This window comes from Equus asinus, chromosome 9 (assembly GCF_041296235.1).
Source record: "Equus asinus isolate D_3611 breed Donkey chromosome 9, EquAss-T2T_v2, whole genome shotgun sequence".
Classification (NCBI taxonomy): Eukaryota; Metazoa; Chordata; class Mammalia; order Perissodactyla; family Equidae; genus Equus; species Equus asinus.
The window spans coordinates 89,751,935-89,774,752 of NC_091798.1; the positions used below are offsets into that span (position 1 = coordinate 89,751,935).

General features: G+C 45.1%; 1 protein-coding gene across 44 annotated transcripts in view; it reads left to right on the forward strand.

Annotated features, from left to right (window-relative positions):
- The first annotated feature begins 18,252 nt into the window (after positions 1-18,252).
- Positions 18,253-22,818, forward strand: part of LHFPL2 (LHFPL tetraspan subfamily member 2) — a 158,057-nt gene continuing 153,491 nt past the window's right edge. For 41 of the 44 annotated variants that reach the window (XR_011506003.1, XR_011506007.1, XR_011506022.1 and 38 more), the window contains exon 1: positions 18,253-19,287. The gene's annotated coding sequence lies outside the window, so the exon portion shown is untranslated. The remainder of the gene's footprint in view (positions 19,288-22,818) is intronic. The other 3 variants (XM_044777939.2, XM_044777940.2, XM_070517891.1) reach the window with 3 other exon arrangements.

The following is a 22,818-nucleotide window of genomic DNA, read 5'->3' on the forward strand; positions in this document are numbered from 1 at the left end:
ATTATGTGGGGAGATTGGTGGTGTTGCTGGTTTTGTTTTTGGCTACATCTTTACTTTCATCAATAGAAAATAAGCTATGCAATACTCTCAGGCAGTGGGTAATCAGATCTATCCATCTTTTCTTTAATCAAATGCTCAGTGAGTGCCTACCATGAGCCAGGCACTGTGCTTGATCCTGGGAGTGCTGTGATGACAATCATAGAAACAGTGACAACAGTGCACCTGCTCTCACGGTGCTCACGGTCTAGCACATGTATCATTAAGAGAGCAATTTATAGGGCCACGGTGCAACCCCTAGGGGCCCAGTTTAACACCAGCCTCAAAGAAGAGGACTGCATTATTCAGAGATTTACATAGAAAATATTTTATTACATCCTCCTGCAGTTTATTCTTGACACTATTGTTAAATTTGAGTATATCTTCTTATTCTCAGCAATGATGGAGACCTTTTTCTCAGCATTCTTCTAATGAGAACTCTATATATATTTGTAGAGTAGCTATCAAGCTGCCCTCTCCTGCTTTCCTATTATACCATTTATCTCTTGAAGATCCTATTGGTCAGGAGTTCTTGCAGAGCTCGTGAATGTCCTCAAGCATCTAACTTGTCCCTAGGGGGTTTCCAGTTGATGAGTTGGTGGTCTCCACCAGCCTGAAGTGGACAAGGAGTTCTAATTCCTGAAAAATAGTTCACACACCCATTACCATGGTGACCTGGGCTCCAGGGAGATGTTATCTATAGGAGTCTAGTGGAAGTCAGACAGCATATTGCCTAAACAGCACAGTTAACAATGGATGAGTTAAACAGCTAAAAGCTATAATCAATAGTTGCAAAAAGGAAAAAAAAAAAAACTTTAGTTCCTAGCTACTTAATCATCAATGGCGAACTCTGCCCGGTTTCAATCCTCCTATTCTTTGGTATTCCTCATCTTGAGGGATTCGGGGTGACAACCTGTCTAGATACTTCCTGCTGAATTGGGGCCTAGATCTGGGTTAGAGGAATGAAACTGTTTAACATTCATTTGGAAATATTCTCTTGTTCCTGGCTTCATGTTGACTTTTTGTATTATTAGGATTTTGTATCTTGCTCAACACCTAAAACATCTAAAAAGCACATTTTATAATCATGTGTAGAACCAGAAGGATAAGAAGTATAGAAAACCCAAATTTTAACAGTCCCTGTTAACAGACCTACTCCCATGGGGCCACTATCTGATCTCCAGGTGGGGGCAGACTTCTGGTCCCAGTTCCTGAAGGTCCTTTGTTTTACTGGATATGCATCAGAGAATGGAGCAACGGCCTATACCCTGATCTTTCAGTTGTCATTGATGATGGCTATCAGCACAGACTCTCTGTCCGGGGTCATCACACTCCTAAGGAGCTCAGAAGAACAACCTGGTCAACTTATAGCAGCTGGGAGGGTCCAGAAAATCTACAGAGCTTGTCGGGGTTTGTTAATCAGAGGTCATTCAAAGTTACAATATGGTTTCTTTTCTACAATATGGCTTCCCTTATGTCAACCTTCTGTTAACCGGTATCACATTTACACGAAAACTACCTCTCCACAGATGTGATCAGATGGTCAAAATCTTGGGAAATGTACTAACATCAGACTCATTTTTTTTTATTATTAATTAAGATTATGATAGATTACAACCTTGTGAGATTTCAGTTGTACATTATTGTTAGTAATGTTGTGGGCACATCATTTCACCCTTTGTGCCCTCCCCCCACCCCCCCCCCCTTTTCCCTGGTAACCACCGATCGGTTCTCCATGTCTATATGTTAACTTCCACGTATAAGGGGGGTCATATAGAGTTCGTCTTTCTCTGTCTGACTTATTTCGCTTAACATAATACCCTCCAGGTCCATCCATGTTGATGCGAATGGAACAATTTGGTCCTTTTTTATGGCTGAGTAGTATTCCATTGTGTATATACCATATCTTCTTTATCCAGTCGTCAGGTTCTGGGCACTTAGGTTGGTTCCATGTCTTGGCTATTGTAAATAGTGCTGCGATGAACATAGGGGTGCATGGGATTCTTGGAATTGCTGATTTCAGATTCTTAGGATAGATACCCAGTAGTGGGATGGCTGGGTCATAGGGTATTTCTATTTTTAACTTTTTGAGAAATCTCCATACTGTTTTCCATAGTGGCTGCACTAGTTTGCATTCCCACCAACAGTGTATGAGGGTTCCTTTTTCTCCACAACCTCTCCAACATTTGTCACTTTTGGTTTTGGACATTTTTGCCAATCTAATGGGTGTAAGGTGATATCTTAGTGTAGTTTTGATTTGCATTTCCCTGATGATTAGGGATGATGAACATCTTTTCATGTGTCTCTTGGCCATACTTATATCTTCTTTGGAGAAACGTCTGTTCATGTCCTCTGCCCATTTTTTGATCGGGTTGTTTGTTTTTTTGTTGTTAAGCTGTGTGAGTGCATCAGACTCATTTTTATGATTGTCCTTTGGAGGACATGGAAATAAAACAGTGGGTATCATCACTGTCAGTCACTCTGGGGCAGGATTCAATGAGACATCTAGTTTCAGCTTCACCTGCAGTTTGCAAAAGAGACTAGGACTCACACTTTTGGACCCAGGAGAGCAGCGTAGCTTCTCCAAGTCTGAGAAGAGACTAGGGAGCAAGTGCCTGCTATAGAAACACTTTCATATCTCTTAGAACCTCACCCCTCCTCGAAAACAATCAAAGGCTCCCTATTGCGTAGAGTATAGAATCTAAACTTCCTTTCAAGCACTAACATATACCAGCTAATTTAGTCTATTTCTTGCCTGTCCTCCCCAGATACAAGCTCTGTACTTTCCCGCTGCTCCTCTTTGATTACAGCTGTTTCCTCCATGTGACATGCCTTCCTTCTTGTCTCTGACTGGCCCAAACCAACAATTCTCGACACTGATCACTTAACTCAGTCACCTGTGAAACTTAAAAAAAGGAAGAAGAATTCAGCAACCAGACTCCACTCCAGGCCTAAGTACCACATTTCTGGGGGTAGAGCCCAGCACATGTATTTCTTTAAAATGCATTGAGAACCACCGGCCTGCCTAATCTTTTAATACTCAGTTCAAATTCCACCTCTTCTGGACCCTGACCATGCCGGGGGAGAGAGTCCTTCCTGCTTGTCATTGTGAGTGCACTTAATGGCACCTGACACTTACAGCCTTACGTGGCCCTCAGGTAGCTCAGAAGCTCTTTGACAAGGAAGCCAAGCCTTAGGACTTTCTATTCTCAGGCCGCCAGCACAGAGCCTTGCCCACAGCAATCTTCATAAGTATTTACCAATTATTGGCCCCAGGCTGAGGGACAGGTGTGACCAGAAATAGATATGGAGCATGCGATGGAAGGAAACCAACGCTGGGGATCCAGGGTGGGATGTGGGGACAACAGTGAATTCTCTAACACCTTACATCCACAGGCAAGGGCAAGCTGCATGAGCAGGAAGCAGAACTGCCAAGGAGCTCAGACGGTCCAGGAGAGCATGGTCGTCAGAAGTGGGGCGGGGTAGAGGGAAAGTCCGTGATGATGCAGAGCGGCTATGAGCTGCATCTCAGGGGTTTTGAGACAGTTTTCATCCAGAGAGAGGCTGCCCTCTGGCCCAAGCAGATAACTCAAGTCTCCAAGGTCCAAGGGTATTAAAGGAGAAATCCCAGACTTGGATAGGGGGCAGGACCCAAGGTAAATACAGAAAAGGAGCTGCTCCAAGACGGAGGTGGAGGAGGAGTTGGCAGGTTGGAGGGGAAGGAAGCAGATCCTCCTCAGAGAGACAGATAAACTTCTTGAGTCATTCATAAATTATTTGAGTACCAGACTTACATATTGATTGATTCCTTGTATTCCCTGACCTAATTCCCAAGGTATTTAGGCACTTTAAAATGGCCCAACATGCATGCTGCGCTGCAGAAAAAGGGGCAAAGAAAAGGACCCACTGCCAGGGGCCCTGTGTGTTGGGAACCTATTCTCCAGCCAGAGTCCCACACTCTGAGGACCAGCCTGGGGCAGGCCAGCCAGGCAGGAGCCTTTGAAAAGTCCCCCAAAGAAAACTCGACAAAGCGGCCTTCTGTGTGGGAACTGCCTGGGGTGCCTGTTTCATCACAAACCCTTCCATTTCTGTGATTCCACAAGGACAGATATTTTTTAAACAGGGGAACTAGATCCTTCTGATAACACTTTCATTGAAACATCCCCACCCTACCACAGCTGCAAAAGTCCTCCAGCCAAAACATTTGACTGGAAACAAGTTAAGAAAACTCAGTGTGCTGGCCCAGGGGTCCCTCTCGCCCTGATGGGTGGGAATTGGGGTAGTGGGGACTCCTGCGGCCTCTCTGCTCAGTGGTCTGTGGGCCCTATGAAGGAAATCACCCAAAAACCACCCAAATGCCTCCTTCCTGCCCTGAAAATCCTCTGTCCCCAAACCTCCCTGCTCTGGTCTCTCAACACCTGCTCTGTGGTGTTGGGGGTAGGGGCTTATAAAAAGCACCTGAGACATAACAAGCATTTCCTGTGTGTCTGCTGTGAGCCAGCCGTTTAGCTGCTCTTCACTGAGCTCATTGACATGTCAGTCCTTCCAACACCCCTGGGAGACGGTGTCATAACACCGAACCAAAGCACCGAGAGGTCAAACCGGGTGCCACTGATGTTTGGGGAAAGTGGAAAATAGGGGCTTCCAACCCCAGGCCACCTGATTCTAATTAGTCATAATGGTAACAGCCAACATGCTGTCAGCATTTTTTACATACCAAGCCTTGTTATAAGCACTCTATGTGTACCCCCTCACAACAAACCTGCAACGTAGGAACTATCATTATCATTTTCTTCCTTTTATTTATGAGGAAACTGAAGCACAGAGAGGTTAAGTAACTTGTCTCAGGGCACACATTATGTGGCGTGGCTGGCTTGGGACCCAGACGAGTGGTCTGGGGGCTTCACCACAGGCGTCCCACGTCTTCCTTACTCTGCTTGGCCTGCCTTGACCTTCTTAGGCCGGTGATAGAAGCTACCGTGAAACAGCAACGCAGGACTTGCGGTGTGATAGAAAACTGAGGTTTTAAAAAAAAATGATTATTGAAATATTTGGGGTCTTAACAGAGACGTATGAAAAACAAGATGATTCTCCAGGGGCACCTGCACGCTGGGTGGGTCAGAAACAGGCCTTGCTTAGAGGGAGGGGTTCAGAATTGGAGCAGACAGAATTTTTACCAACACGGGGAAATGCTCAGGTGATGGTATTAAGTGAAAAAAGAAAGTTACAATCTCAGTGATGTAAAAAGATGCATCAAATTGATGACAGAAACAAACTTAGGATTTCTTTAAAAAGGACTTTCCAATTTTTTAAGTCGAGCAACAATAAAGAAAAATCTTTCCACTGGTGTATGTTTTTCCTAATTCAGTATAGTTCAACAAGGATTTTCAAGCACCTACTATGCGGGTGGCTCAATGTCATAGGTGACTCAGCCTTACCCTGAGAAGTCTGCATTGTGCTGCAGGCTGGCTGGCCTGTGACATCTTCTCTGCGCCACCGCCCAGGTCCCAGGAAGGCAGCACACTTTTGAAATAGGCAAAGGTTTGTGTTGTGTCCTTCCTACCATCTCCTTTCTGCATCCGGCTCCTATCACCCAGCCAAGCTCCTGGCCTATAGAAGGGGCTTAATATTTCTGGACTAAAAGTACATCTCACTCTGTCACTCAACAGAAAAGTTTCTTAAAGTCAAACAACTCCATTGCTAGTCATTACCTAAGAACCTTGAACACAATGTTTACCCTTTTCCATATTTTCATTATAGGAATTAAATCAGTGTTACATGTGTACAAAGGTACATATGTACCACCTTTCCGTCTCATCTGTCACTCTTCTACTCTTGGAAGATAAACCAATGGATTTTAATATAATAGAACATGAAATGCTAATTGATTCGGCTTCAGATTCCACATTGCAAGTGAGCTCTAAAAAACTACCATTTGAGTTTTGGTGTCGTATCAAAGAATAAATCTACAATTATCTAGACAAGCTATTAAATCTACTTTTCCCAACTACATCTCTGTATGAGGATGGATTTTCTTCATCTACTTCAACCAAACAACACTGCAACAGTTTGAATGCACAAGCAAGTATCAGCAACCAACTCTCGTCTACTAAGTCATATGTAGAGGAGATTTGCAAAAACAGAAAACAATGCCTTTCTTCTCACTAATTCCTTTTTGGTTTTGGAAAACGTTTTTTTGATTGAGAAATTAAAAATTCACATAACAAAATTCATTTTAGCTATTTTAAAGTGTATAATTCCATGGCTTCCAGAACATTCACAAGGTTGTACAACCATCACTGCTATCTAATTTCAGAACACTTTCTCATCATTGCAAAAAGAAACCCCAAACCCATTAGCAGTCACTCACCTTTTCCCCGACTCTGGCCTCTGGTGACCGCTTATCTGCTTTCTGTCTCTGTAGATTTACCTATTCTGGATATCTCATATAAATGGACTCACATAATATGTGGCCTTTTGTGTCTGGCTTCTTTCACTTAGTATAATGTTTTCAACATCTATAGTATAGCATGTACCAGTACTTCATTCCTTTCTATGGCTTGATAATATTCTATTGTATGGATATACCACATTTGGCTTGGACATTTGGTTTGTTTGGTTTGTTTCCAATTTTTTTTTTTTAAAGATTTTACTTTTTCCTTTTTCTCCCAAAGCCCCCCAGTACATAGTTGTGTATTTTTTTAGTTGTGGGTCCTTCTAGTTGTAGCATGTGGGACGCCGCCTCAGCATGGCTTGATGAGCGGTGCCGTGTCTGCACCCAGGATCCGAACCTGTGAAACCCTGGCCACCCAAGCAGAGCGCGTGAACTTAACCACTCAGCCCCGGGGCCAGCCCCCTGTTTCCACTTTTTGAGTAATGAATAAAGCTGCTATAAACATTCAGATACAAGGTTTTTTTGAACACCTGTTTTCAGTTCTCTTGGGTAGAGACATGGGAGTGGAATTGTTGACTCATGTTTTAACCCTGTGTTTAACTTTTTAAGGAAGTGCCAAACTGTCTTCCCAAGCAACTGAGTCATTTTACATTCCTACCAGCAATGTGTGAGGGTTCCAGTTTCTCCATATCCTCATCAACACGTGTTATTCCCCCCCCCCCCACCCCCCCCCCTTTATTTTTGGCTGGGAAAGAGTCGCCCTGAGCTAACATCTGCTGCCAATCTTCCTCTCTTTTATTTTTCCTCCCCAAAGCCCCAGTACATAGTTGTATATTCTAGTTGTAGGTCCTTCTAGTTCCTCTATGTGAGCTGCCGCTGCAGCACGGCTACCAGCAGTGGGTGGTTCTGGACCTGGGAACAGGCCATCAAAGTGGAGCATGCCCATCTTTAACCACTAGGCCATTAGGGCTGGCTCTCTTTTTTTTATTATTATTATAGCCCTCCTAGTGGGTGTGAAGTGGTATCTCATTATGGTTTTGATTTGCATTTTCCTAATGACTAATAATGTTGGGAATCTTTTTATGTGCTTAACCATTTGTATATCTTCTTTGGAGAAATGTCTATTCAGATCCTTTGCTCATTTTTAATTGGGTTGTTTGTCTTTCTGTTATTGAGTTATAAGAACTCTTTGTGTCTTCTGGATACTGGAACCTTAACAGATACACAATTTGAAAATATTTTCTCCTATCCTGTGGGTTGTCTTTTTACTTTCTTGATAGTGTCCTTTGATGCACAGAAGTTTTAAATTTTGATGAAGTGCAATGAATCTATTTTTCTTTTGTTTCTCGTGTTTTGAGTGTCATACCCAAGAATCCATTGCCAAATCCGAGCTCATGAAGATTTGCTCCCATGTTTTTCAGTTTTAGCTCTTACATTTAGGCCTTTGATTCATTTTGAGTTCATTGTTTTATATAGTGTGAAGTAAGGGTCCACATTACCCTTGCACTTGAGAAGTTCCTATAAATTTGTCATGAGCTAGTTACTGAAGAGAAAGACATGGGCCAATAGACACTTGGTCTCTGCTGGAACTTCCCACTCAGCAAATTATTTCATCATGAGTTTGTCTCAGTGGGGGAGATATTCTAACATAAGTTCTCTCAAGATATAAATAAATAAAAATGAAACCTAGAAATGAGTCTTTTAAAATAATTTTCTTACCATCTAGCTGCCATACAGAATGCTGGGGTAGGTTATTTTATTAGAAAAATGACCTATAATTAAATCATGGTCCTGCCTAGAGCTTGGACAGTAAACTGAGACAAGAAACCAACGTTGGGTTCTCCCACTCCACTACTACCTGGAGTGGCCCAAGATGATAAGGGAACCACCAGGGCTGCTATTTGTACCTTGTAACACGCTGTAAACTATTGCTAACAATTTCCATGAAGATTTGTGAGATTTGGGGTTTAAGAAATATAACTGTGAATTCATTAAAATTCAATTTATGCATATAAACAAGCATTATAAAACAGCTTTATTTTACCATGTTGAGAAAGGAGGGAACTTAATACATTTTCTCAAGGTGATTTCACAAGCTAGCTCCTTGAAGAGCACAGCAAATGCACAATCTCTTACATGAAAATGTCTGCAGGCTGCTGGCATTGCTACCCTGGGGCATTGACAAATTTCCTTACTTACAATGTCCTGAGTCTGGAAGCCTCAGAAGTGTTCTGGGTTGAGAGAAAGGGAAGCTATGCCTCTGGACCACAGCCAGTTTCAGACAAAGAATAAGAAAGATTTAACAATTTGTTTTCTAAGTTTGAAATGTTTCTCCTGAATTCCTTTTGTGTTATCAGTAAACACTGTAGTTGCTTTCTCTTTTGAGGTCTCTGAGGTTAAAATGCACTTTAAGAAATTGTTTATTTTTGAACAGGCATATCATATTGTCTTTCATCCCACTCTGAAGTGGCTACTTTCTATCAGGTCAAAGAAAGTTCAGGTTTCTAAGGGAACTTTGCACTGACAGATAGAATCCCACATTAGAAGACACAGAGATGGCTTCTGATGTGACTTTATTTTTAGGATGTGTTTATTGATTATTTTTTCATGTTAATTTTGATTGCATCAGCAATCAATAAATGCATTAAGGGTTACACTGAAACCTTATTTTGACTTGAGAATCAATAATTCCATCAGGATCTGAGGGCCTTATCTGGTTTACAAAGTTCTGAAGGTTTCTAGAGTAGCATTTTGTATAACTGCAAAAGAACAACTCAAAAGATGGGAAAATTTCTTATACTTGTTGTTAAGATGTTGAACTAGTCGATGAGGTGATGCCCATGAGGAACATTGATTTACACCTCTGGTGCATTTCACATGTCCCCATAATAAATGACAACGATATTTAATTGAACCCAACCTGGATAAACTTCTGAAGACAGAGTCTCCCAGCCTCTATCAGAACCTGGATCATGAAATCCCCTGGGAGAGCCTTTCTCATAGCCTGTCAGCTGACACTTTTCATTTGGCTGGAAAGCGTTCAGTATGCCAAGATTTATCAGCACTGTCTAATGTTGGTGTAGTCTGAGTAACTGACGCAGAAGTGGGTATCTTCTAGTGCCTGAAGGCCTGTCCTTGGCTTGAGTACTAACGAAAGTATAGCTGGGCCCAACTCCACAATCTAGTGGCAAGGGGAAGCATTTGACACTGATCTTTAAAGTTTCCAGGTGGGAAGCTCCAGTTTTGCATATCAGTTTTGCCCATGGCCCTTTCCACTCACATGAAGGGGAGGTCACATTCACCATGCCCCCACCGGAATCTGGCTATTTGTCCCATGTTTGCTGCCTCCGTGGCTGGTGCAACCTGCCATGCGTCACCTGGAATCACCAGCCTGGAAACCTGGAGGTCATCCTTGACTTCCTTTCCCCTCACCAACCACACAATTGTTGCTGCAAGCCCACTGCCACCACCCATCTAGGTCCTCATCCCCACTCTCCTGGAAGATAGGTCTCTCTATTCCTGGTCTTGCTCTCATCCAATCCATCTCCTCACATGGCAACCAGAGCAATCTTTCTAAAGCAAGATCTAATCATTCCCAGGATTTAAAATCTTCAGTGGTTTCCCAGGGACCCCAGATGAACTTCTTAATGACTCATAGGACCGTTGGTGGTCCCACGAACATCCATCCCCTTTCCCCCCAGGTTAATTTCCTCTCCTCTCTCCTTTTTCCTCTGTCTATGTTCTCCTGCTACGCACTCTCCATGGCCTCAGGACCTCTGTGCGTTCAGTCTCCTTTGTCTGAACCAACCCCTCTACCTTTCACACTGTGAATTCCTGCTTACCCTGAAAACAATGTCACAACCTCCAGAGAACCTCATCTAACACCTTCCCCTCCCACTACCTGTCTTCAGAGGTGACGGCCTCCCTTGGCCCTACGCTCACCTGTAGCACAGCGCTTTTACCTAAATCCTTCTTTGTCACCCCAAAAGCCTGGGTGCCTCTAGAGGACTGGGACAAGCAAACTCGATCCCGGGGCTTAGCACAGAGCTCAGCATTGTGTACTGGGCGAATACTGGGTAATTACAGGCATCCATTTATTCTCGTCCCATGGGCAATCAAGATATGCATTGATCATCATTGAACAGCATCCCTCCCTAGATTTTAGGCTCTTTGAGGATGGAGTCCACGCTTAGTCATCTTTGTATCCCCCTTACACAGAGCAATTGTTTAGCAAATGTTTACCAAAATTATTCCTGGTTGTTGACAGCATAACCATTTCTCCCACCATTTTTTTCTTAATTTCTTTTTTTAAATTGAGATATATTTCACATACCATAAAATTCATTCATTTCAAGCGTATAATTCAGTGGTTTTTGGTATATTCATGCAGTTGTCTAACCATCACCACAATCTAATTTTAGAACATTTTTGTTGCCCCAAAAAGAAATCCCTGCCGGTTAGCAGTCGCCGCTCACTTCCCTCTGCCCCGTCCTCCACCCAAGCCCCAGGCAACCACTCATCTATTTGTTGTCTCTACAGATTTGCACATTTTATATATTTCATATAAATAGAATCATACAATATGCAGTCTTTTGTGACTGGCTTTTTTCATTTAGCCTAATGTTTTCAAAGTTCATCCATGTTGTAGCATGTGTCAGTACTTCATATATTTTTATGGCTGAATCATGAAACGAATGCATCTTGCAAAATATACCACTTTTTGTTTGTCCCTTCATCAGTTGACAGATATTTGGGTTTCCACTTTTTGGCTACTATGAATAGTACTCCTTAAACCCTTGTGGATAGGCTTTTGTGTGGATGTTTTTCTCCTCTTTGGTATATATCAGGAGAGGAATTTCCGGATCATATGGTAAGTCTATGTTTAACCTTTGGAGGAACTGCCAGGCTGTTTTGCAAAGAAGCTGCACCATTTTAATTCCCCCCAGCAGTGTATAAGGGTTCCACTTTCTCCACATCCTTACCAACACTGGTGATTATTACCTGTCTTCTTTATTTTAGTCATACTGGTATGTGTAGTGTGGTTTTCATTTGCATTTTCCTGATTACTAATGATTTTGAGCATCTTTTCAGGTGCTTATTGGTATATATTCATTGGAAAAATATTTATTCAGATCCTTTGCCCATTTTTAATTGGGTTGTCTTTTTATTACTGACTTGCAAGAGTTCTTTGTATATTCTGGATACAAGTCCCTTGTCAGATACATGTTTTGCAAATATTTTAACTCATTCTGTCTTCCTTTTTCACTTTCTTGATGTTGTCCTCTTGTCACACAGAAGTTTTTAGTTTTTATGAAGTACAATTTATGTATTTTTTCTTTTGTTACTTGTGATTTTGGTGGCTTATCTAAAAAAGTATTGCCTCACCCAAGGTCATGAAGATTTACTCCTATGTGTTCTTCTATGAGTTTTATAATTTTAGCTCTTACATTTAGGTTTATGAACCATTTTGAATTTTTTTATATGGTGAAAGGTAGGAGTTCATATTCATTCTTTTGCATGTGTATATCTAGTTGTCTCGGCACCATTTGTTGCAAAGACTATTCTTTCAACATTGAACTGTCTTGACACCATTGTTGAAAATCAATTGACCGTAAATGTCAGAGTTTATTTCTGGACTTTCAATTTTACTCCACCAGTATATATGTCTATCTTTATGCCAGTACCACAGTGTTTTAAGTCTCACATCATTTTTATTTTATTTTTTTTCCTGAGAAAGATTCGCCCTGACATACCATCTGTGACCAAACTTCCTTTTTTTTTTTTTGAGGAAGATTAGGTCTGAGCTAACATCTGTGCCAATCTTCTTCTATTTTATATGTGGGTCACCACCACAGCATGGCTGACAAGTGATGTAAGTCTGCACTTAGGCTCTGAACCCACGAACCTGGGCTGCTGAAGCAGAGCATGCCAGACTTGATGACAAGGCCATGGGGCAGGCCTGCTTATATAACTTTTAAAGAACAGTATAGGAAAGCTATGTAATTGGCAAGTTGGGGAGAGTGGTCTCCTGGAACTGGGAGACAATTTTGTTTATAGGAATATGGATGTCAAGGGCAGGCAATAAAAAACTATTGAGCATCTGTTATATGTTAGGCATCATAGTAGACACCTTCACATACATTGTAACAATAATCATGTCATAGTCATAATAACTTCACGCCTTAGGTCATATTATACTCATTTCAAGGCAATGAAACCAAAGGTTGGCGAGGTTAACTTGCTTAAAGCCATTTAGTAACTGGTGGAGGAAGTGGGATTTTTACACAGTCCCTAGGAACCCATAGCCCATGGTCTTTTCATAACAAAGAGTTTTTCCTAGGCAGATCTAGTGAACACAAACCGCATCTGAGGGCAGTGGAGGGACTTGAATTCATTAACATCATTTTTCTCATGACACTCTAGAATATTAAAGAGGCACTTACAACTATTTTGAGACAGTTGTCTAACAGAAAATTTCACAAGATATTTAAAGAAATCACTCTTCAACTGTAAAAAATGAGTTTTATGGTTCATTTTAATTTCAGAGCTTATGTTATTCTCATTTATATGACCTCAAAAGTGATTGAACATTATTTTGTATAATTCACATAGTACAATGCATTTTGTTGGAAGAAAAGTTAGAACTAATCTCAGTTGCATGGATTGGCCTTGTCCTTAATTCTTGTTTCCATTGAAAACCTTCCCAAGGTTGTTCTGAAATGAATATAGGTCACAGTTGTTGAATGAGTTCTATGTGAAATAAAAGAAGATTTAGAAGTGAGAAAGATTTGTGAAGTTAAACGAAGAAATGGTGTTATTTTTTGCATAATTTGGTTAATACAAGGCTCCGTTTTTTTCTTTTCTTAATTGAGGACACAGAGAGTACCCTCTGGGTCCCAGAGTCTGGATAGAGGTTAAGCTTAGATAATGCAGTTCCAGCGACGACAGAAACACAGTCTAGACAATTCTGTCATCTCTTGTTAACTTTTTAGCCTCTCTACCCTGCAGGGCAAGAGTCTATTGCTTTTTCTCGGTGAAGATGTTGCACCTAGATATTTAGATTGTCCAGTGTCTCTTATGTAAGGATTCTCATAATTCAACTCCTCTTAGAAATTTGTGCCAGGAAAAAGTTTTCCTAACTTGAGGAACCACTATGATTCTTTTACCAGACCGTGAGAACTACATTATTCATTGTACATCATTCTTGCTTGGCTCTGGGAAGCACAGAGCTAGATTTAATGCTCAGCTATGGTAAACCAGGACCCTGGAAAGAGGATCTCTTACCTTCCTGTGTTATTTTTCATTTTTTCTAAGATCGGCACCTGAGCTAACATCTGTTGCCAATCTTTTTTTTTCTTCTTCTCCCCAAAGCCCCTCAGTACATAGTTGTATATTCTAGTTGTAGGTTCTTCTGATTGTGCTATGTGGGATGCTGCCTCAGCACGGCTTGATGATCTGTGCTAGGTTTGTGACCAGGATCCAAACCTGAGAAACCCTGGGCCACCCAAGCGGAGCACACGAACTTAAGCACTCAGCCACAGAGCCAGCCCCTCTTCTGTTATATTGATAACAAGTCACTCAGAATAGGAAGTAGGCAGAATACACAATACTGTTATTATCAGTAGAAAATACTATATCTTCTAACTCGAGTGCTACATGAAGATAGGCTGCCCAACAATTGCTAATTTCACAGAGACGTGTTTGTGCTTCTTGTTTCCAAGAAGAGGATTGGAAGAGAAAGTAAAAGAAAAAAAGTTTCTTACAGGACAGACTTTCAGATTAGGTTTTTCAGTCTGAGCCAGATTAGGGACAAAGATCCTCTTCACAATGCAAAGAACAGCAGTAGTTTCCTCAAATTTCCATCTTTGCATTGCTACTGAATCACGCTGAGTGAGCATTTTCCAAATTTCATTGTAGGTCTTAGAGAGGGTAAGAGGAAAACTTTACCTCTTAGGGGTATTGAGAGCCACACATAATTCATAATAGAAAAGATAAAGCTCCGGAAAGCACTAGTCAGGGACCAGATGCACAGCACTGTTGTTACCAAAAACAACTGGGTGGTTTGATGCCTGTCGTCAATATTGGAAAACAGCTAATCCCCCATGCTTCTTTGTATTTCGTACCTCTTCTGAGAAAGATCTGTAATCTAGGAAAATGTCTGCAGGTGAAGATTTGAAAAGACTAAAGATTTAGTGAATTGAACTTGCCAGTTACATGTTATTGAGCAGCTAAGACTGTTGCAAAATTTGCACGCAACTTATAAAGGAACATTGCAGTAAAGCATTCTCACTGTATGGAAATTTCCACCCCACTTCAGGGATAAGCTCCGTTGGATGAGGGCCAGGTGGCTTTGTTTATGGTAGTGGTGACATAATAGGAGGAAATGAATGGGGCACCTTCTTGAGTTGAGTTTTGCCAGAGTCACATGGAGTCCAGTTTTGGAACTAGAGGCAGGAAAGCAGACTACTTCTTTAGAAGTCAGTGGCAAATTAAGACTATTGCTTCATTTATAGGAGAAAGGAAGGCCTGGAGGTAGAGGCTGTGGCCGGAAGATAAAGGTGGTCAACAGTCCTCAGTTTTTACCAGAAGAGAAAGAATGCCCAAAGTTCTGTGTGCTTATTTCTTTCAAGACTCAGCCAGAGTATATTTTGAGGGCCATGTCTCTCCTTGGCTCAAATGTGAACAGTGTCCCTAACAGATCCATGAGGAAAAAGGAATTCTTTTCTACAGCTCATGGAGATTTTCTGTATCAGGAGCCCATGGACCTTTAATGCCTGACTCGGTCCTCCCACCCTCCTGTTCTTTGGTTACTGGAAAACCCTATGCGCCCGTGCCCTTGTGATGTTTGTTCTCAGTTGCAAACATTTTGCTATCCTCGTTCAACAGACAGCCAACATCTTGGTAATGGGATTTCAATAAAAATCGGGAAATTTCTTTTGTATTTATAGGCTTCATTTTCACCCTTGACTTAAAAACTGCCAGTTGGAAGTAGAAATTGAAAATGCCATTACTAAGCCCATTGGAGACTCTGGCCAGGCCATTTCTGTGGCCAAAAAGATGATGTCTGTCTCACATAGATCAGAGCACTGATTTTAATCAGCAGAGCTCTTCAAATCTTTAGGCTCAAAATTGCCTTTCCTCAACCCGTACTTGTCAAGGAAAATGCATTCTTAGAATTTCGGTCGGCTTTTTTGTATAATTAGATCCATGGAATAAAAAGGCAGAATGATAATTTTTAAGAGACTGATTTTTCACAGGACCCTAAGTTGGTGAACTACAATTTTGCCAGTTTCCTTGAAAGACATTAAATCATTTAATTTTTTATGTGATCTTCAAAAGACATTGATTTCCAAGTTTGTGTCCAGAGCTGAAATTCTATGGATCACAGTTTCAGAAAATATCAATCTCTCAAAATGGGGAGGTGAAAAGGGTTGGGGGAGAGGTGGGTCTTTATGAAGACGAATAGGCAAATTTAAAGTTAATCAGTATTCAGTATGCTGACAATCATGAAAATATATCAAATGTGTCTGTTATAAATGCATATTTTGTTTAAATTCCAGTCATATTCACACTCAGAAGAGGATACAAAGTGTTCCCACATGAAAAGTATCTAGCCCTGCTGATGCAGGTAACACTAGGTGGGGTATACTGTTGAGAGAACTGAGTGATCTGCACAGGCAGGTAAGTTCAGAACCCCACATGCTAGCAGGCACCACTGTAGTGTTATCTTATGACCTATCCAGCAGCTCATAATTATTTTCTTCCAAGGCCTCCTTGTCATTTGACCAAACTTTGCAGGTACCCTCTAATTTCTTATAATTTCCTCCTCACTTATGCTTCATAGTAAGTGTTTCTTGAAAATTGGGCTGAAGCACACGATAGAAGCAGCATTCACAATATCCCAGAGTTCTGTGATTGTCCTTCTTTCTCCAGCCTTGCCTTTCCAGAGAACTTAGCAGGTACGTTCTTCTTGAACTATACCTCTTAGCATCTCTCTCCTTCTCTATTCTCCCTCCCCTTCCCATCCCTAATTTCTTGCTTCCTCTTAAGTGTAATTTATCTGCCCTTCAGATCCAAATTATCCTGTCTGGGGATACTTGCTTCGATTTTAGCCCAAAGAGCAAACAAACTTTAGTTTTAGGTTTCCCAGGTGGTTCTCCTGTGAATTCAATGACACAAAGTGTAAAATGGGCATAAACTCCCTAATTTGCATGTCCCAGTAGGTATTTACCATGTTAGATGTCGTGAAAGATACAAAGACGTAAGGCTCAACTCTAGCCCTCAAAGAGATTAAAATGCAGATGAGGCATCAATCCAAACTACAGACATCGGAAAGAGGCAATAGTGCCAGATCATACAGACCATCCTGTGTTGCCACGTTCGAGGACGCACAGTCTATGAAGGCAGGCATTTCTGTGCTTCTCTTTGTTCACTGATGCATCCCCAGTGCCTAGAACAGTCCCTGGCATATAATCAGAGCTCAACAGATGTATGGAAGGAAGTACGGTCGACTCAGCATGTTTCTGTAATGAGAGCATATTGAACACAAATTAACTCATCCATGATTTATATGTTGGGAAAAAGTATTAGTAAAATGGAGGAGTTGTGCTGGTTCACACGCAGTTGTTCCCAGCACCTTAATAACTTGCAGCACCAAGTAACAGCAGTTTCAGGAAAACACAGCAAGATGCAAGCTGAGGAGAACACACAGTGTTGTTCCCAAGGCTGGTTCACACTGTGCTCTCGCTCTTGCGTTGGTTGGGCCATGAGCTCAAACTTGGAAGGGTTTATTGGGATGAGGGAGTTCGCCCCTATATTGTACATTTTGTGCTTTTCTTCTTAACTCAGCAGCCTCAAACAACTCTCCTTACAATCTCTTCATCAGTTACCTCCATCTTTTCATACAGGCGCAGTCCTCTATATTTACTGTAATACTTATGAGGAATTTAACATGGCTCATAAGCTCTGCTAGGATGTTTTGGAGTGGCCACTGGTTTCGTTAGTGCTCTGGCTGCAATGTTCCATAGGTTTTGAGTCATTTTTCCTAACCCTATTTCCCCATAAGCCTCGTCATTTCTAGTGTGTGATTTCACAAAATGGGAAGAACGCAGCCATCCTTTTATAGAAGAAATACTCTACTACAAACTTCATTTTCAATGAAATGAAAATGGGATTTGGCTGTGCCATATGATGACAGAGAGCATTCCAGTTCTGGCAAGAGCATGAGCAACTCCCATGTAGATACAGTATGGAACCTTGTGGGGCCGGAGGGCTGGGAGCCCCGACTGGCAAGGGCGCCAGGCTCCTAGGAGTGGGCAGGTTTTGAACAGAAGAGTTTTAAGTAATTCAGAATTTTCTGTGGCAAAGTGCCTCCGAGAGCTTCTGGAACAGGAAGTGGCCTGCTGAAGCAGTGTTCTAGAACCATTAACCTGTAGGCCTGTGCAGACGGATGCCAGGGCAAAGAAGGCCAGAGCAGGGAACAGGGGAGGAGGCCACCGAAGCCATGAAGTCGCCGACAGCAAGAACCAGAAAGGTGGCAGTGGGCCTGGAAAGGAGCCAGCAACGGAAAAGACCTTGAAAGTGAAAAATCAATGGGAGCCCCTATTGGCGAGGGAGGAGAGAGGCCCCAACTTGACTGCTAGGGTCTGAGTTCAGGCCACTGATGGATACAGGCATCCCAGACAAGAGGCTGAGAAGCTGGGGGGACAGGAGCAAATCTGACAAGAAAAAAAGACAAGAAGGGTTTACTTGGCTACGTGCCATATGCCAACATTTAAATCACAAGGAATATTGTCACCTTAACTCGTGGCCATTTGACCGTGTCGTTGCTCCCTCCTTGGGCGCTGTGGTGGGGAGTTAGTGAGTCTGCTCTCCAAACGAGGTTGGCTTTTTAGACCGTCGCCTAAAGCGCCTTCGAAATTCACCCCGAAACCGTATTTTGAGTGCAGGGGAGGATGTTTTAGGACCCCAAGCAATCTATTCACGAATATTCTTTGTGACCGTCGCACTGAGTTTCCTCACCTGGAGACCCACGGCACAGGGAAACTTATGCCGGAGGCTCCTCTCCGGGACAGGAAGGCGAGGATGGGGGTGCAGGCACCCCAGCCCACCGCCCGCTCTGGATTCCCCGGGCCCACCGGGCGGACGTTCTCGCGCTCGGGCCCAGCCTGGGGAACCGCTCCGGGGCCCGCGCTCCGCCCGAGGAGCCGGGCCTCTCCCTCCGACTCCGACTTCGCCGCTCCCGCCACCGCGCCAGCTGTGCGCGCTCTCGGCGCTCCGGAGACACCCGTCCCGGAGGTTCCCGGCACGGCCCGGGGACCCTCGCTGGATCCGGGAGGCACCGCCGCCGGGCGGGCGCAGCGAGCGGCTCCCAGGCCCCGGCCTCCGCCCCTCCCCCCGGGGATCCCCTTTCGCCAACACCCGCCGGGCCCGCAGGACCCTCCCCTCCGGAGGCCGGGCCTCGTCCGCCCGCCGGCCCGCCCCGCTCGCCGCGCCGGGGGACCCCGCGCCCGACCCTCCCCCCGGACGCCCGGCCCCGAGCGGGACGGAGGCGGCGATGGTGACTGGGCGGCGGCGGGGGGCGGGGGCGCGGGCAGGCCGGCGCGGCGGGTGCTCCCCCTCTCCGCCCCCGCCCCTCGGCGCCCTCCCCGCGCGCTAGCCCTGTGGCCGCGGCCCGCGCTCGCCCCTCCTCCCCCACCCGGGACCCTCTCCCTCCCCGCCGCCCCCTCCCCTCGCCGCCTCCTCCCTCCCTCTCTCCTCCTCCTCCTCCCTCCCGGCGGCCGGCGGGCCAGAGACGAGGTGGCTGCAGCAGGCGTCGCGGGAAGCCCCGGCTTGGGGAGGCTGCGGGCGCGGAGCCGGTGAGTTGGAGCCGCGGGGCCCCGCGCGCGCCTGGCGGGGGAGCCGGCCGCCGCGGCCAGGTGGGGAGCACTCGGCGCGGACGGCGGAGCCCGCGCTGGTGCGCGGCGGGGGGCGCGGGCGCCTCGCTCCGGCGCCCCCGGACCCGCGCGGAGGGAAGGGGAGCGTCCCCGGGACGGTGTTGGATGCTGGGAGTGGGTGGGAACGGCGCTTTTGCTCCCGCCGCCGCGGCCGCCGGCAGCAGGAGTGGAGAAAGTGGTGCCTGAACGGCGACTTGCCGGGAAGCCCGCGCGAGCCGAGCCCTCCCGCCGCCGCTGGCGGCTCCGGCCGCGGGCACCGCGCACGGGGCGGCGCGGTCCTGGGCGCAGCTCGGCGCCGGGCTCCGCGCGGGGCCGCCCGGGTCGCTCCCGCGGGCCTGGTCTGCGGCGCGGGGGCCCGGCGGCCCGGACGTCGGGCGCGTCTCGGATCTGGGCTGCGTTTTTGCGGGCAGCGCAGAGATTTGGGGTGCGGGCTGGAGGAGCCGGGCGCCGAGTGGGGAGGACCACGTCTGGGATGGGCGCGCTGAGCCCCTGCGACGAGGCGGAGGACCGGGGGAGACTATATGTGTTTCTGGATGTTTTTAGGCACAAAGTTTTGTGTTTTTCACCCCGTCTTTTCCCTTCCATTCAGCGGCCCAGTGCTTTTTGAACTCAGAAAAGCGAACAGATTTTCTTCGATCCCATTCACCTTCTATCATTTCAGGCGGGTCGGGAGTTTTGTGCGCATCCGTGGGCTGTTTCAGGGGGAGTGCGGGCAGCCTCCTCCCGCCACACGCCCCCCCCCCCACCCCCCCGCCTCCCGCGGGCGGTTCCCGGACTGCTCGCGCTCCCCCTGGGAGGGGGGCCTGCCTGGAGGTAGCCGTCAGTGACCCACAGGACAAAGTGGAACTGGTGGTTGAAATCCCAAAGCGGCGCCTCTAGACAAGTGTGTGTTGGAGCCAGAGGGAGGAGAGGTGTGGGCAGGGCAGCTGTTAGAGCCGCGTCCGGGAGGGAAACCCGAGGCCCCGAGCTGGAAGGGACAGGCGTCGTCGTCGCCGCGTTGCCTCTGCTTCACCCGCGTGCCTGAGAGCGCCGCCTCCGCCAGGTGGAAGCAGGATCGAGGCTGGTTTCTTCGGTATTGCCTTTTCCTGGATAGTCCTACTGGTTATCTTTTAAAACGACTTCTCCTTTTCAAGTTTAAGACATAGGGGACACATGCTGGCGGGGACCAACTGTTTTAAAGATAGGGAAAAGAAAGAAAATCAAGATCCTCGTTTCTTTGTGCTGTCATACTGTGATAGGCTTGTTATGAATCTATGTCAGAAATGCGATTCTTCAATGACAAAATATTTGAGAGCTTTGCAGTAATATCAGGTAAAACTCTGTATTACGTATTTCCCACGTGGTTACATGGAGAGTGTGGTGTGTTGTCGTCTGCAAAGAGTGCAGCAAACATTTTCTGCCAGGAAAGAAGACACTGTGTGTTGCAGCAGAGATGGAGTGGGGAGGGGAATCGTTTGTCTTCAAAGCAGTCCAATTAGGAAGAATAATTACACTGCAAATGAACATTCTTGAATATAATTTAAATCATGATGCATGAGCCACTAATTTGTTTATAGGAAGGAGAAAGGATCTCTGGATGAAAGCAAAGCGATGCCTTCTGGAAAAAGTAATGTGTACTGTTCATCCACGTGGATGGACTCAGAATTGGTGGCACCTGCCTACAGAGATGTGTGGCCTGATGAATTAAAGAGCTTTTACTGCCTATACCATTTGGGCAGGGCGGGAAGGGACAGTCCATAGTAAGAGAAGATAGAAAAATAATATATAGAAATGTGTGTATTTTTAATGAACATTGTATACAGCTTCTCAACTTCTTTATTGCAAAGAATTGACAAAGTAGGAGACCAAAATATAGCAGACCCCAATTAGGGATGTTGAGTTCCCACAGGTGCCACTTACCCTGAACCTTGGACAATGTGTTTCATTTCTCTCAACTTTGGTTTCTGTGTCCATAAAACGGTGGTGATAAGGGTTCAAGTCAAAGAATCACTTTGAAGATTAGTTATGATTACTTCTGTATAGCACTTAGAGTGGTGCTTGTGTTAAGTGCTCAGGAAATGTTAATGATGGTTGTCAAGTATTTCAAATGCCCAGGAAAAGCAGTGCCATTCACAGAGCTGAAATGCAAGGAGACCTGATTTTAGAGTGAGCAGCTGACCCTGAGTTGAGGCTGTACCCATACCCTTGGCAGCCCACACCCAGAAATACTTGGTCTTTCTAGAGCTTGCAAGTTGCATCCTTTTGCCCCATTCTGGTCAGCCTTTTCTGGGACTCCAGTTCTAGGGAAGATGTGGTGCAGGCTCTGTGTGGAGCTGCCTCTGGAGCACAGGTGTAGCTTGCAACTGCACGCCTCGCTGCCCCCTTGCAATGGAGGTTCTCCTGTCTTTCCCATGAAAGTAAATATCCAAGTTTTATTTGAGAAAGAAAGAAAACTTTAGTGGTGCACATGGTGAGTGCCTCTCTTGGGAATTCTGAAAGCAACTTTATGCTTACCTCTCTTAGAAAGATACAAGCCGTAAGTAAATATGTATCTAATCTCTAGAATTTGTTCCAGAAAGCCACTTTGAAGTATATATGATGTTAATGATACATTGTCCAGTTTCTACTAAGGTTGTACCTAAGAGCAACATGAACAAAAGGCTTTAGCAAAACACTTATTTTTTGAGCTGGCAACAATGCTGTCGCATGCTCTTCTAATTGGGGAGGAACTGTGTTTGCCCAGTCGTTCATTCTTTTTTCTGTCATTCAGCAAATACCTGTGGAGCCTCTCCCGTGGACCAGGCTCTGTGCTGGCCTCCGGTATCACAGCAAGGACCAGGAGCAGGCTCTCCTCTCACAGAGCGCACCTTCTAGTTGGAGAAGCCATCTCTGTGTGCGAAGGACCTCCGTAAACCCAGAAACTCCCTTTTTGATTTAGAAGAGTGTGCTCTGGGAAAGCAGTGCTGGATGTGCTCCCCTTCCACAAGCCCGTGGGGTGGGAGGGAGGTGATCTGGCTGGGGGTGGTGGCAGGGCAGCCGGTCCTGTGGGTCCTCCATGGGGAAGAGGGAGAAGGGGGCCTGTCCCTTTCTGTGCTTCATAAAATTGTGTGTCCAATTTGAGCCAACGTGCCATGAAAATGAGCAGCAGTTTTTCTCAGAGGGGAGACTTCTTGGCCTTAGAAAGGCAAAGAAGGACTCAAAGGTCAGGTCTGATCCTGAGCTTGTGAAGCCCAGGTTGTGTCCAGGGAAGAGTCTGTTCTGGCACTTGAAATACTTGACTCTGTTGCTGGGGAAGGTGTGACTGAAAGAGTAAAGGAAAGAGTGGATACTTGGTCCTTCTTGCACCTTCAGGGTTTTGTGTTTCTTTTTCATTACTTTAAAAACTGCACTAATAAATGATGCAATAATAATATGTATGTTTGGAGTCTAGAAGGCTTGCAAAGGTGTAGGTAGTCAAGGCATGACAGTAGTTGG